Raw genomic sequence first — 15525 nt, 5'->3', positions numbered from 1 at the left:
AAGTTACTAATAAAGAGCTTTTCTCTCAGAAAGCAGAAAGAAAAGAAATAAGTGTAAAGAGTGCAGCAAAATGTTTTAGTGTGAGCTGGTTCATCTGATCTGGTTGTGTAAAAGTCACTGCATGACACTGAGTTTTACTTCTGTCACGATTAGTGGAGCGGACTCAGGCGCAGACCACAAGTTTCTTCAAATCAAAAGTGAATTTATTTACAGTGTTCTCCACGGTGACACACACACACACACACACACACACACACACACACGCACACACACACACACACACACGCACACACACACACACACACACACACACACACACAGGGTTCCAGGGTCCAGGAGTGAAAGGGGCAGGAGTCCAGGGAGGGGAGATTTCCATACAGCCCTCGCAACCACACACAGCTCCTCTTCTTTCCTCCATCACTCTTGCTCACGCTCAGTCACCGTGCACAGGGAAAACAGGTCCAGGGGAAATCTATACACAGACAGAGAAACAGTTAGTCTCCTGGTTCAGACGTACTCACGAACAAACTTTGCAGAGTGCAGGACGACTGACGCTGACGGCTCAACGATCCAGCGACGAGTAGAGCAGACTCGCCATCTTAAGTAGGACTCCAATTCTCATAATCAGCGGCAGGTGTGCTGATCATCTCCAGGTGCGTGGGCCAGGAGCAGGAGCCCACACTGAGCTCCGCCCCGGCAGGAGAAAGAGAGAGTGGGAGAGGACGAGAGAGAAAGGGAGAGCAGAGGCGAGAGAGGAGAATAAACAAAACAAAGCGCCTGACTGCTGTCAGCTGGCGAGGTGCGGGGACCATGACAACTTCTGTGTTACTGACACTCATCTCTGACTCAGAGAAACGATTTCTCCCCTGTGATCTTCACACAGTGGTGAGTTACATGTGTGTGGAATTTTTCACGTTTTATAGAATTAAATTTCCTCTTACTTTCTTTTTTGTTAACCTGAGTCACTGATCATTTGCAGTATTACAGAGTCTGGCAGTCTTTGCATGATGTCCACGTCACTGTAAGTTTCTAGCTGACTCTCAGGTGTGACAGGTGTGCCAGCAGGAAAGAGTAATAATAACCTGCATCCTGAGGTTTGTCATGCAGGATTAAAGGAGCCAGGCTTTGTTCACACAGCTAGGATTGTATTTTACACTGACCCTGGGTCAGTATAAGTATCATACAGTTTAAACGAAGCACTGAAACTTGCACATATTTATTACAGATGCACTAAAGAAAAACTGGATATTTACCGTCAATCTGTGGCTGCGATTAAACACTTTACTGGAAACTTTATTAACCAGTAACTTCATCAGTCATGACAGAAGCTAATATTTCTGTGCTAACATCGTTTAAACCAGTGGTTCCCAAACTTTGTTTCACAAGAAAAATTTCCACCCCCCCCTTTGTGCGCATGAACACATCCTCCAACCACACACACCCATATTTTGCTCCATTGCATGTGGCTATTTTCACGCCACGCTGTGCGCCACGTTATTGTTGAGATGAATAGCAGAATGGCAGATAGAGACAAAATACTGTTAATCTTACCATCTTCAGGTTTTATACGCTTACATACACACACAGTTACTGTCCCTCCATTTAGAAAGGCAGAGGCGTCACGATGTGATTATTTTACTGTAGTTATTTTTTTTGATGTGTAATAATATTCAATATTGCTATCAATGCATTTTCCAAAAAATGCCTCTCTGTGCAAAATGGGTTTAAAAACATAAACAACTGTAGGATCCTGTTTGTCCGTGATTTAAACAGCCCAGCGCTGCTCCTGATGAAGGGAAAACCAATTCTGCAGGGAGACCTACCTCGGCACTTGTGCAGGTGATTTTTCTCTTACTTTCTTTTTTCTGTTATTTAGTAAAAAAGTCTGTCAAAGAAATAATGAATTCTCCACACGTGTTTGAAGGTTGCTGATACGTTCATCTAGCACAGACCTATTGCTGGAACGCCAAGACAATTCTACTACAATGGCAAAAACAAGACGCAAGTCACCAGAGCTCTTTGTGTTGCTCGTGCATGAGGGAGAGAACTGTGACGAGCATCGTTCTCTCTGTTAAGGAATATATTCTAAAATACTTCTTCAGCAAAGACTCAGAGAAGAGAAACACACAGAATTTCTTGCAAGCAAGGGCAGTCTCCGGACTGAGAGACTCGCGCCTGAGAAACTGCCCCGGTCTTTATTTTATACTTCATTGGGTGTGTGTGTGTGTGTGTGTGTGTGTGTGTGTGTGTGTGTGTGGGGGGGGGGGGGGGGGGGGGGTCCAGAGTGTGGCCCCATAAGATCTTCCCTAAACCTGCTGGTCTCAAAGTCCAGCAGTTCATCAAACCAAAAGGCACTTAGACTAAAACAGACATAGCTACGTTAATCCTACCATAAAACAATAAGACAAGGTACGACCTCTCTCATGCTCCTAGGATGTGGGGTGAACACCCTAGAATGTTACAGACCTCCTAGGATGAGACATTCTTTCAATATGCCACCAACTATATACTTCTACACACAAATGATTACATGCAGCATTCTACCATATGCAAACTTATATCACTAAAAGATTATACTGACTACTAAATACAATTTTCCATTGACACCCTCCAAGTAAGCAAATGAATGTTAACAGTCAAACATAGAAATTAACATTTGCAAAATCATTCCAGCTTTGTGGTGCATCTCCTCCAGGTGTGTAAATCACACATGCAGAGTGGTTTGAGTTCCTCAGAGCTTCATAAATGTCTCTTCCAGTTGTTTCTATCACTGTCCATATGACCAGAGTCCAAATGCAGACATGGGTATAACAAACACACCAGTTAGTTTTGCTGTTTGTCAATGTGGCTTTCAGTTATCTTCAAGGCTGCAGGCCTTTGTCAGCACTCCTGTTTTATGGCCTCTATCAACCCTCATCACCTCATTTCATGCATTCTTCCTGTGGGGGGATACTTATGACTCCTCTATTGTCCTTTCGTCTCTGCAGAAAACCTTTTTTGGAAAGGGTATTGGATTCAATGATTTTACTGCTGTTGTAACCCCACCTGTTGAGTCACTTCAGCAGTCTTGTTCATGATGCAAATGACAACAACAATGACACAAAGGAAGACCCTCTTCAGAGTGTCAAAGCATGCATAGCACAGTGACACAGCATTAGGTGATGTTCATAGGAAACTGCTGTCAGTCATTCCCCGTCACCACCATAGCTTCTGCTTTCTGTTCACAGAATCATGATGCCATCCTTGACCTTCCTCTCTGCACTGTCGATTGGAGCTTGGAACGCTCCCCTCATCCTTCAGATCTCCATCTGTTGTCCACAATCTCCTCGTGATTACCTCTGGAAAGCCCCGTGGCACAGCTCTCCATCCAGTGCAGCTTTATGGTCATTGCTGTGGTTCCAGAATCTTCTCATGATGACCAGTAGGTCCCCAAACAGCATGACCTTTGACCTCAACCCCTGCCTGGGCTGTCAGCTATGGTCCCTACTTCTCGCTGGGTCTCTGAAGATTTCTCAGGAGATTCCACCCTTGGGATCATTTCTTCCAGCAATGCTCTGCTGCACCTGCATCTCCTCACTAGAGGAAAAACTTCTATTTGGAAAACATGTCAACCATCATCAAACCAAAATTTCCTTTCAGTTCAGTGAACTTCACTTATCAAAAAATATAATTATTTATTATTTATTAATTATATTATTCGTTTATCACATTTTCACTTTCACTTATAGGCCATCAAAGTGTTTATTATCTTTACCCAAATGATTGGAGCAGAACTTAAAATCTATAAGCTGTAAAAACTTTATATTTGAAGACTGAAAGAGACCCAGGAAGTGGTCACAGGACGAGGATGACAGACTGTCTGAAGCAGTTAGAACAAGACAAGGCTGTTGGACCAGGTGTGCTTGCTTTTGAAACTGTGTCTTAATTCCACCTGTTTCACATGCAAGGGTCAGTTCTACAGGCAGGAACGTGGGTGTGCCGTGGGCTCCCCAGTTTCACCCATTGTGGGCAACTTGTATATGGAAGACGTGGGAAAGAGGGCTTTGCTATCGTACCCTGAAACACCACCAAGTCATTGGTTCAGGTATGTGGATGACACCTGGGTGAACACACAAACCTCCATCTCTGGTTTCTTTGACTGGAGGTTGTTGAGGATTTGATGATTTCACAACACTGTATGTGATGTCACTGGTGATGTCATCTTCTCCATCTGCTGAAATGAGTTAAAGTAAACACTTTTATGATTTAAGAATCTAAATGGACCAAATTATGATGACAGAATGGAAACAAAATACCACGATGAATAAGAATGAATATGTACAAACCTTCAAGTTTCCTGTGAACACATCGTCTCACCAGCAGAACCAGTAACACCAGTAGAATCACAACATAGACTACATATAAGTAAATCTTATAAGGCTCACATGATTTACTCATGAAAGTGGCCACTTTCTCATTACTGTCATATATTGTTTTAGTAAGTAATTCAAAGAACTGTTTAGACGGAGCCAAAGTTCAGTAGAGATAGTTGTGATTGGGAAAGCTCAGAGATATTAAAAGAAGCACTGAGGCTCCATCCCCACCAGAGATGTGACACGCCTCGTCCCTTCGCTAGAATCTGTAGCGAGGGATTGGTTCACCAGAGACCTCGCTCCTGGCTGCTGCCCAGCACACATTGCACCCTGAAGATTCTTGTTTGTTTGCAAAGAAAATTAATATCACTCTCTCTGTCCAAATGCTGTACGTCCACGATTTTAGCTACTTTGTTAGGCTACTTTACTTTTCTAAGGCTTAAGTAAATTCAGGAGTGATCCCCAACAATGTCAGAGTAAGAATCTGCTTAGATACCATATTACTAAGATTTTCAGGGCCGAGTACAATAACCTCAGTTTTATCTGAATTAAGAAGCAGAAAGTTAGCGGCCATCCAGGTCTTTATATCTTTAAGACATGTGTGTGTTATCTAGCTAACATGTAGTGAGTCGTTTAATCTTTAAATGACATTTGTAGAATTTGCCCACTTCTCTCACCCACCAGTGAAAGGAGAGGAAAGGGAGAGAATCCTGTGCATACACAGAAATGAAGAGCTGGCAGAATTCAATTCAATTCAATTTTATTTATATAGCGCCAAATCATAACAAAAGTTGCCTCAAGGCGCTTCATAGATACAGAGAAAAACCCAACAATCATATGGCTCCCTATGAGCAAGCACTTTGGCGACAGTGGGAAGGAAAAACTCCCTTTTAACAGGAAGAAACCTCCGGCAGAACCAGGCTCAGGGCAGAAAGTGGACCCTCGAACAAATGCTCATCCTCTGAAAAGGTCTGCAAATGTTTTCACTGTCAGTAGCAGTAGTTTCCACTGAACCAAATAATCCTAAAAATGTTTTTAAACCTTAAACCTATGAAGGCTGCAGGCCACAACGTGCTGGTCAAGCAACAAAGTTGTTCTTCATATTACTAAAATGTTGGAGCTTGTGCCTCTTCAGATGTTTGCTCTTCTTACTTGCAAATAGCCGAGGGGAAATGCCCGAAACCTCAGTCCTGATTCCACAGCTTTATTACATCAGCCTGGTAGAAAATAATTTTTCACTATCAAATCAGGCCACCAGGGGGCGGAGCGGTCCCAGAAGTTCAGTCGTGAGTGATATCTAACCTCTCTTCTTCCTCACAGCTCGTCTGATCGTGAGTCCCAACAGCTCTGATGTCTCTGAGGGAGATGTTGTGACTGTAATCTGTGAGGAGGACCAAAGCTTTTCTGATTGGACTGTGAGGAGAAACACAAGCAAACTGCAGAGGGCTGAGTGTGGAGATGGGCGGGGACAACAGCAACGTGATCAATCATGTTCAATCAGTATGCTGGTGCCTCACGACACTGGAGTTTACTGGTGTGAGTCCAGTAATGGTGCCATCAGTAACCTGGTTAATATCACAGTCACTGGTAAGCTGATCACTCTCACTTTACTTCTTATTGCATCCACAAATTGAGCTGAACATGCAGGTACATAGATTCTGTGCTGTTCTTCACTGATCACCTACCTGACTGACAGAGTAATGAAGGACTTCCCTCCCTCGGTGCTTCTTAATGTGTGAGGATATTCTCCATTACTGAGTTAAGACTTCCTTATTTAGATCTAAGCTCTGGATTATCTTGCACGTCTCGTGGCTCCCAAATGTCTCTTAAGTTATTATCCTCTGTAGCCTCATACTTTAGCTTTACTTGGCAAATGTGAATGCTTTGTGTGCTGACAAACCCTTTTGCATGTAGTGTTTTTATGAAAAGCCTTATAATTGCCTAATTTTGTGTTTTTGTTCTGTTACAAAAGCAGGCATTCTTACTGTTGTTTAATATTTTACTCAAACCTTTAAGTTTAATTCAGCACAAAAAGCCCCACTGTAAGCAAATCCACAGAACAGAACCAAACTCAGCAGCCAAACAGTTTGTCCTCAGTGCAGGTTGACATTCAGAAAAATCAGCTGCCTCAGCTTGGATGGGCTGATGTGGTTTCTCCTTAGTATCTGCCCAGTTTTTGAGAAGACCCTCCAAAGGAACAGATGTTGCCACAATGCAGTCTCCCCTCCATCACCTTCAACAGGTAGGGAAAGACTGTGGCCTTGGCCTCCCACCAGCTCTGTGGGCCTTCTCCTTGTTGGATGAGGGGCTCCTCAAGATAACATTTCATCTCCATCATAACATCAGCTGTAGTATTTCTCTTTGCAGCATCTCCTGCAGCTCTTTCATCAAAGAGGCTCCACACAGCAGACGTCTGTGGCTCCTCCTTCACTTGGCCCTGTAATGGTGGAGCTGGGTGGGAGTGCACTTTGCTGCTGCAGTTATTCTCTGAAGTGCCTCATCAACAGCTCTGTTGTCACTGAATGCAAGCTTTTTAAATCTACCATCCAGTGATGCAGCTTCTGAGTGGACGGTGTTGAACTCCACACACAGAAACTTTTCACACTCACTGCTAATTTTGTTTTACAGTGAAGCCACTCTGCTCTGCTAGTCCCAATATCTTTCACCTGCAGCAGATGCTGCTTCGTTTGCAGCTGTCAGTCATATTTCTGTGTTTTTGTGTCGCACTCTCCTCCACACTGCTGTCTGTCATCTCACAGGTATGATGTGCGGAGCGATGCTGAACTTCCAATCCCAGCGTTTCATGTTGCAGGATCAATTCCCATATGAAAATATCAATATCTAATTTGATTACATTTGTTTTTCATCATAAATATGACAGACAAAAGTAAATTCAGCAATTAGCGGGATGGTCTGCAATACCCTGTTAACAGGAACTACACTCACCACCTCTCATTCATGTGCGTGTTACGGCTCTGCAAGAGTGTGAGCCAATGAGAAACCAGAGGCACAAAACTTTAGACCACAAAACACACAATCTGATGTTGGTTTGTAAAGATGTTGCTGATGAGACTTTGTAGAAAGCAGCTGGTCTGAGTGATGTGATCAGAGTGCAGCAGATAATGTCTGACAGCAGTTTGAAGAGCAAATGGATTCTGTTCTGTTCTTCATCATCACCTACCTGACACCTCACAGCTGTTTCTCACCTGCAGGTCACACAGGAGGATCTGTTGGACTGAAGGTCAGCCTGTCAGTTCCTGCTGTGCTTCTTGTTGCTGCTGTTTTCTTGATGTAGAGAAAACAAAAACAACAAAGAATCAGGATCCAGCCTCATGTTGAGCTGCAGCAAAATAAAATGTCTGAATCTTTTTAAATCAGCACTCTTAGTCTCCCGCTGGTGGTTTCAGCGTTGTCAGTGAACCTGGGGAACATGAGATGATGCTGGTAACAGAAATCAAAGGGAGTGAACAGCAGACAGGGATCAGCTGCAGGTTTAATACACGTCCTGAATTTGGTTTAGTTTGAAGTTTCTGTAAAATAAAACCAAACGTTGTGATTTGTCTCTTTATGAATAAAGTTGAATTGAATTTCTCTCTGAGCTCCTGTTTCTGTTGTCTGTCAGTGATTTTATCAGTTGGACATCAAGTAAAACTTTGGATAAAATGAAAACTGTTCACACAGTGTCTGTAAATCCACGGGTGAAAATAACACATGTAACATTCACACAAGTCCACGAGTGATTGAATGAAATGTGATCATGGAAAAATAAATTCAAAACTATTCAAGACTTTTACCATTAACTGTCATTCTATTATGAAGTAACAGGAAGGTAATAACACTATAATATAATAATAATAAAGAAAATTAAAAAATATGGTATAACAGAGCTCACTGCCTCACACTGTCGATAGCAGCATTTCTTTTTAACCTTATTTCATTTAAGGCTCAGACGATCATCTGTTTTCACTTAAAGTAGTCTAGCTCTGATATCACTTTAGCCTCTGGATGGAGGATTTGCTATGTTAACTTATAGATAATAAACTCAACGTATTACAGACCAAAACCAAACACGTCCGTAGTATAAGACTGGATTGAACTCCCTTCACACCTGTCTCGACACAACAGTCAGGTCAGTCCCTTCCCTTTTAAGAAATCCACCTTAAATGTGTTTTAAATGTAAGTGATGCAAAATGAATTTAATATTTTATCTTTAGTTTGTCAGGTAGCATCAGGTCAGATGGATGATGTTGGGTGAGATGGAGCAGACAGAGATGTCATCACAGCTGAGAGGAAGCAAAAGCCTCAACATCCAGGCTTAAAAGTGATGTAGGGAGCTAAAGCTAAAGCTCTGCTTTCTTTGTGTGCTTGTGCTAACAGCAACTAATGAGAAATGTGATGACAATTGTCCAGCTTTGTCCTTTTATATTCTACCAAATGTGAAGTGAACCTGTGGTTATACAGTAACGATAAGAGCATCTTTATTAGTCCCACATGTGGGAAATTTGTTTTGTTACAGCAGGAAGTGGACAGTGCAGTTACATAGCAAACATGAGAGAACACTGGAATAGAATAAGAAACTGTACACAACTGTACCCAATAGAATAGAATAGAATGATAGGATAAAAATAGAATACACATGCTATATACAACTGAGTACAAATACAACGTTGTCAGAAAAAGAGTGTTACACTTAGTCCTATTGCACATGTGTGTGTTTGATCAGCTGCAAAGTCTTTGTGGTGGAGTCTGACAGCAGAGGGGAGGAAATCTCTCCGTCCCACATCGTGGGTGCTGCAGCCACTGAAGGAGCTGCTCTGAAGCGCTATAAAGGTTTGTGATGATCAATACAGGTTTACAGCTCAGATCATACTGAGTTCATTATGACTGATATAAATATGTGATAGAATAATAAGAAATCGAGTAAATTGTGATTGACAAACAGTTTTAAAGAGAAAGTTTGTTAGTTTAAATTGTGTGAAAGGTCAGAGATGGAGAGAACACCAGGCTGGGGCTGAATATCAGTGTATTACATGCAAATCTGATTGGATGACAGGACAGAGCATAAACTGAAGCTGGCATGGATGTTCTGGGTCTCCTGCCTCTGTGAGATCAGCAGGTCAAAGATTCAATAGCAAAACTTGGTTGTTCCAGCAGCGACGCCGAGGGCAGTGAGCTCTAAAAGCCTCCCAGATGAAAACGTGCCCGATCGAGAGGTGATCTGCTGCTGATGGGTGACGAACCTACTCAGGTCTCCAGCTCTTATCAGAGGAGGCAGTGAAGACACCTGAACTTCAAGGCAGTCAGGCTGGGCGAGTCTGTGATTACATACTTTTATCTAAGTACAATCTGAGTATTTTACCTGTAAGTAATCTTACAGTATTATGTTATATTGTGAGTCCTTCTTACAGATCTTCCTAGGTTGAAAATGAAACAGTACTAAATGTAACAAGTAGACAGCAGCACTAAAGTCATCAGTTTAATGGACACAGAGGAAGCTTTTCAAAGGCTTAAGAAGAATAACATGATGCTAGAACATCACATTTTATAATATGACAGTAAAAATAACTCACAGAGATCATCTTCTATGTTTTCCTCCATAAGGGCGGCGAGCCTGGGTCCAGCTATTTGAGTGGTGCCTTGTTTTGGTGAAGCTTTTAAATTGCTTGGCCTTTGAGGCCTGCATGGAGCTCAGGCTGACACTAAGCACAGAAAAGGCCCACAGTGGGTGCACACACAGGATACAGATCTGTCAGGTCATGATCAACAACCACTGACCAAAGCCCACTGATCTCTGACCTCCCAGCCCATTCTTCCTTCAGTGGGCTGCTTTCAGTCATTATGCAAATGTTCTGTTTATAAGATTGAGGAAACCTGCCGTCAGCTGAGACTGAAGAAGTCACCTGGATGAGTGACGAAACGTTTCTCCCACAAAACGCTGCGTCCAGATGAACAGAATCAACTTTTGGAGATTTACTTACCTGGATGATTGAGCATGCATCAAGACGTTTGGCAGCTGTAGCAGTCGTGGAAAATTCCCTCTGTGGCAGAAAATCCTCACAGATGCAGTCTTGATACCAATAGATGGATAAAAACTGGAGGAAATCCTCAGAGGCCTTGAAAACTCCTAAATGGAAGTAGCTTCTTCTGCTGGGTCTATTCTGTTGGTCTGACACTGGCTTCCCTTCATTGGCTTCCTGTTAAATCCAGAATTGAATCCAAAATCCTGCTCCTCACATACAAGGTCTTAAATAATCAGGCCCCATCTTATCTTAATGACCTTGTAGTACCATATCACCCTATTAGAGCACTTCGCTCTCGCTCTGCAGGCCTACTTGTTGTTCCTAGAGTATTTAAAAGTAGAATGGGAGGCAGAGCCTTCAGTTTTCAGGCCCCTCTTCTGTGGAACCAGCTTCCAGTTTGGATTCGGGAGACAGACACTATCTCTACTTTCAAGATTAGGCTTCAAACTTTCCTTTTTGCTAAAGCATATAGTTAGGGCTGGACCAGGTGACCCTGTATCCTCCCTTAGTTATGCTGCAATAGACGTAGGCTGCCGGGGGATTCCCATGATGCACTGAGTTTTTCCTTTCCTTTCCTTTATGGTTATGTAAGTTCCAGCTGGAAGGTGATCATCGGTTGGAGATTGAATGGGGACGACTACAAGACTGGTTGTCCCTACCTATGCCCCATTTCCAATCAGGCTGTGCTTACTTGTGTGATGAAGTTTCTGCATCTAGAAGAGCTAAATTAGTTTTTTGTAGAAATTATTATTATTGTAATTAATTATACATTTTTGTAGCTGTAGGAGTGGGAAGCCTTTTACGTCATTTTTGTTTCCTTTCTACAAGGCTTTGTTTGTTGTGTTAGATGTGTCCCTCTGATGTTCCTCTAAAGACAAATAAAACATTTTGTTTTGGTGAAACTGTAAAACTTGCTGTGGCATTGGTGCTTGAATGGGGAAGTCATTTTTTGTGTTGCATACATCTCTGGGCAGATATTTGGGCAGTAATTTTGAACACCATGTAAAAATGTCAGTGGACATAATGCAAAACCCAATGCTTCAAATCACAGCATCTAAAACCAAAATTGTGCCAAAGATGCCTCATTTCTGTTTAAAAGGATAAAACAATGCTAGCTATGTTATAGACACAGTAACCCAAGGAAAGCAGTAAGTACACTGACTGACATTGTTACTATGACAACAACAAGCTGACATTTGGACAAAAAAAACCTTGGAGTAATTATTGAGAAAAACATTAAATTTAAATAAAGTTTTAAAAAACACATGACCAAAAATGTAACTAAAACACATCCTCTGGATGTTTCCAGAATATTTTAAATAAATAAATAATTTAAGGAACAACAACAAAAGAAGATCTATAATCAGCATTTATCTCTTCTGTTTTATTTGATGGTGGGGAAATCATAATCATAAAGAGGCTTCTGATTAGAATTTATTTGTTATAAATGTGATTTATATAAACTTTCATTTAGTACGGTGTGTTGATTATATGTAATATATTTTACTTATTATTTATTTATATTCAGTTTTTATTCCTGAGGATTTTGGGTTTTTTTTATAAAAACTAAAATCAGGACAGAATAATTATTTTGCTGTCTTATTTTATGAATCATTTCGATGTAAGCAGCTATCTTTTGAATATGTGGCTTTACAGCTGAAGGCCCCATCCAAAGTTGTGTTTCTTAATGTTTACAGGCCTCCCAAATACTGCACAGACTTTTTTAATGACCTCAGTGAACTGCTGTCTGTGATCTGTGTTGATTTCGACTGTGTAATTATTGTTGGGGATTTTAACATCCATGTGGACAACCCTCAGGACAAAGGGACTAAAGACCTGAGTAACACTCTGGGCAACTTTGGGCTGACTCAGCATGTAACAGAGGCCACACATAATAGAGGACACACTCTTGACCTACTGATCTCCAAGGGCCTGAGCATTTCATAGGTTACTGTGTCTGATGTGGGCGTGTCTGATCATTACTGTGTTTTCTTTGAAAGTAAAATCTCAGCCCACACAAATATATCAACAGCTGTGATCACAAAACGGTGTATAACTGAACACAGTAGTGAGATCTTTAACCAGGTCTTCCCATTAACACCTGACCTGTCCAAAGGTTCAGTCAATGAGCTCGTCAATAGCTTCAATGCTAACATGTTAAATGTAATGGACACTATTGCTCCCATTAAGGTGAAGGTTATCTCTGGAAGGAAAAAGTCTCCATGGAGAAACTCCACACTGGTGAAAAATGAAAAAAGAGAGTGTAGGAAAGCTGAGCTTGAACTTCATTCAACCATGGCCTGCAATGACTTTGCCAAATTCTTCACAGAAAAAATCCAAAAGATTAGACAAGCAGTTGGTACATCAACAGCAGATCCAGGATATGTACTGTGTCCACCGAAAAACTGTTTAAACACCATGAAACAGTTTCACCCGATTAACAGCAAAGACCTGGAGGACATCTTAGGTAAACTGAACTCCTCCTCCTGCTGTTTAGATGTCCTGCCAACAAGTTTTTTCAAAAAGGTCTCAAAGACTTTGGAGTCAGACCTGTTACAGATCGTCAACTTTTCTTTAATGTCAGGTGTGTTTCCGGAACCACTAAAAACTGCTGTAATAAAACCTATACTGACAAGACACAAATGAAAAACTACAGGCCGATCTCAAATCTCCCATTTGTAAGTGAGATCATTGAAAAAGCAGTTTCTCAACAGCTCAATTACTTCTTAAAACAGAATAATTGCTACGATGCCTTCCAGTCAGGTTTTAGACAAACCACAGCACTGAAACCGCTCTGACCAAAGTGTTTAATGACATATGTCTGAATACAGACAGTGGAACAATGTCAGTCCTAGTTTTACTGGATCTCAGTGCAGCATTTGATACAGTTGACCACAACATATTACTCAAACAACTGGAGAACTGGACAGGTCTTTCAGGAACTGTACTAAACTGGTTCAAAACATACTTAGAAAACAGAAAATACTTTGTATCAATAGGTAACTTCACATCTGAGCAGACAAGTATCACATGTGGAGTTCCCCAAGGTTCCATCTTGGGACCCCTTCTGTTTAACATCTACATGCTCCCACTGGCACAGATTATAAAGAACAACAAAATAAACTACCACAGCTATGCAGATGACACACAAATATATATCACAATGTCACCAGGAGACCGAGGCCCTGTACAGGCTCTTGGTAAATGCATTGAGGAAATTAATGACTGGTTGTGCCACAATTTTCTCCAGCTAAACAAAAACAAAACTGAGGTAATAGTCTTTGGCGCCAAAGAAAAACGATTACAGGTCACCAGAGAACTTCAATCTATACATCTAAAAACCACAAACCAGGCGAGAAATTTGGGTGTAGTGATGGACGCAGACCTAAACTTAGAAAAACACATTAAGACAATAACAAAGTCAGCTTACTATCACCTCAAGAATATTTCAAGGATAAAAGATCTGATGTCTCAACAGGACCTGGAAAAACTAGTCCATGCATTCATCTTTAGTAGGCTTACTGTAACAGCATCTTTACAGGTCTACCTAAAAAATCAGTCAGACAACTACAGCTCATTCAGAACTCTGCTGCTCAAGTCCTCACTAAGACCAAAAAAGTGAACCACATCAGTCCAGCTCTGAGGTCTTTACACTGGCTGCCTGTCCGTCAGAGGATAGACTTTAAAGTTCTGATGCTGGCCTATAAAGCTCTGAATGGTTTAGGACCAAAATACATCAGTGACCTCCTGACCCAGTATGAACCTTCCAGATCCCTCAGGTCATCTGGATCCGGTCTTTTATCAGTTCCCAGAGTCAGAACCAGACACGGAGAAGCTGCATTCAGCTTTTATGCTCCTTATATCTGGAACAAACTCCCAGAAAGCCTCAGATCAGCTGAAGCACTCAGTTTATTTAAATCCAGGTTGAAGACTCACCTGTTCTCAGCTGCATTTGAATAAAGCACCAAATCCACACTTTTAAGCTTAAATTTCAAAACTAACATTTTAACTACTGATTTTATCTACTGTTCTGATTTTATCTACAGTTTTTTTAAATCATGCTTTTTATTGTTTTTGTTTTTTAATGTCTCTGTAAAGCACTTTGAATCACCTTGTTGTTGAATTGTGCTATATAAATGAACTTATATAAATAAACTTGCCTCGCCGCTTTCAGCCACATTTACAAAAACGCTCCTCCTGTTCTGATTTTTCTGATAATAATCAGAAAGTGCTGAACTCCTCCTCTGAGCTGTTACAGGAACAGATGTTGGCAGATGTGTCAGTGACAGAGTTACAGTTAGAGAGGTCAGTGAGCAGGATTTCTATCAGGATTCATGTCAGATTTATTATAATGATGTCTGTTGGTTCACACTCACGGCTGCTTTGGACTGATTCCAGCTCAAAGAGCATCAACATGTTTTCATGTTTCCATCATGATGAGGAGCAGAAACTCTGAGGATTCTCCTGAACTGACTACAGTAAGTCATCCACAGCTTCTGCTTTATATTCTACATATTATTCAGTAAATAATAGATAATTACTGATAATTAGACACTTTCAAAGGGAGAAAAGTAAAAAAAAAAAAATCTGTAGTTAAGAAGTACAGATACTCAAGCTGTACAAATACTCTGGTAATAGCTGAAGTACTCATTAAACTTCTTTACAGAAGTAAAAGTGAAAACTACAGGCTCTGAAAAGTACTCAGGTCCTACCGTAGTACTCAGTAAAAGGTAGTCTGGGGTTAAAGTGGATGTGGCAGGTAGAGGAACTCTACGACTGAGTGCAGCAGGGATAAAGAAATAAGTCGGAATCATTTGTTTTGTGAGCTCCAGCTGTTTCCAGGCTGTGATCAGCTGATCTACAAGCAGACGTGAGCCATCAGCGCTAGTGTAACACAGTACAGTACAGAGCTGTCAGAATGAATCACCCAAGTTTAGTCTCACACTCTTTATCCAGGTTGTTGGCAATTATTAATTTATCGCCCTTCAGTGTCACACCAACACAGTGTCAACACAGCAAAGTGAATGTGCCACACACTCCATGTGTCATCTACTCATCACCATCTGAAACTATAACCTTCATGGGCCAATCACAGAGGACGAGACAGACGAAGTAAAACTAGACACAGGAAGTAGGACTCACTGGTTCTCCAT

The 15525-nt window shown here is 41.3% G+C and overlaps 1 protein-coding gene across 1 annotated transcript in view; it reads right to left on the bottom strand.

Moving 5' to 3' along the window:
• LOC146673177 (polymeric immunoglobulin receptor-like) overlaps positions 1–15525 on the bottom strand; it is a 193811-nt gene that overhangs the window by 51234 nt on the left and 127052 nt on the right. The gene's annotated exons all lie outside the window — the stretch shown is intronic.

The sequence above is a fragment of the Rhamphochromis longiceps genome, linkage group LG3 (assembly GCF_057381845.1).
Source record: "Rhamphochromis longiceps isolate RC_006_pf linkage group LG3, R_longiceps_female_GT1.1, whole genome shotgun sequence".
Classification (NCBI taxonomy): Eukaryota; Metazoa; Chordata; class Actinopteri; order Cichliformes; family Cichlidae; genus Rhamphochromis; species Rhamphochromis longiceps.
The sequence above is the reverse complement of the archived record's forward strand: the minus strand, read 5'-3'. Positions and strand labels throughout refer to the sequence as shown.